The following is a 997-nucleotide window of genomic DNA, read 5'->3' on the forward strand; positions in this document are numbered from 1 at the left end:
ACTTTTCCACGACATTCTAATTTATTGAGATGCACCTGTATGTATGGAAAATATGTCCATATTTACTCTATATACAGTGTATATGTATATGGCTGCAAATGCTGAATTTTCAGCATCATTACTCCAGTGTCACATGATCCTTCAGAAATCTTTCTAATATACTGATTTGCTGCTAAAGAAACTGAAAACAGTTGTGCTGCTTCATTTTTTGTGGAACTGTGATTCAATACCATTCAAAATTGTTGAGTAAGTAAAAAAACAAACAAAAAAATTAATTAAAACTTCTATTAAACAAGGGTGCATTAAATCATCAAAAGTGGCAGTAAAGACATTGATAGTGTTAGAAAAGATTAACATTTCAAATAAATGCTGTTCTTTTGAACTTTATATTCATCAAAGAATCCTGGAAAATTGTATCATGATTTTCACAAAAATATGAAGCCATTTTCAACTGCTGAACTGGATGATAAGCCTATTAGCTTTGCACAATGCAAGCTGGATAAGAAATGTTAACTATTCAAAATGTTACACACTATCCATCAAAAGTTAGGTGTAAATAATGATTTTTAATGTTTTTAAAAGAAAGAAGTCTCTTATGCTCACCAAGGCTTCATTTATTTGATCAAAAATACAGTAAAAATAATAATAATGTGAAATATTATAACAATTTAAAATAACTGTTTTCAATTTGAATACATGTTAAAATGTTAATATATAAAAGTTAATTTATAAAGTTAAAGTTCTAAAGTAAAGTAAAAGGTTTATTCCTGTGATCAAAGCTGAATTTTCAGCATCATTACTCCAGTCTTGCCCCTTATAGACTTGCACTCTATTAATTTGCTGCTTGTTTTCTTAAAAAAACACTAGCTTCCCTAATCTTTTTTGTATTCTATCTATTTGTTTTCTTTTTATTTATTATACAATTAACTAAAAGCAAAAAAGGCCTCTAACACTAGCTTGCTCTGTTCTTTTTCTATTCTATCTGTTTTCTTTTTAT

The 997-nt window shown here is 27.8% G+C and overlaps 1 protein-coding gene across 1 annotated transcript in view; it reads right to left on the reverse strand.

Moving 5' to 3' along the window:
• Positions 1 to 997, reverse strand: part of sypb (synaptophysin b) — a 16,787-nt gene that overhangs the window by 8,692 nt on the left and 7,098 nt on the right. The gene's annotated exons all lie outside the window — the stretch shown is intronic.

This window comes from Sinocyclocheilus anshuiensis, unplaced genomic scaffold (genome assembly GCF_001515605.1).
Source record: "Sinocyclocheilus anshuiensis isolate Anshui unplaced genomic scaffold, SAMN03320099.WGS_v1.1 scaffold449, whole genome shotgun sequence".
Classification (NCBI taxonomy): Eukaryota; Metazoa; Chordata; class Actinopteri; order Cypriniformes; family Cyprinidae; genus Sinocyclocheilus; species Sinocyclocheilus anshuiensis.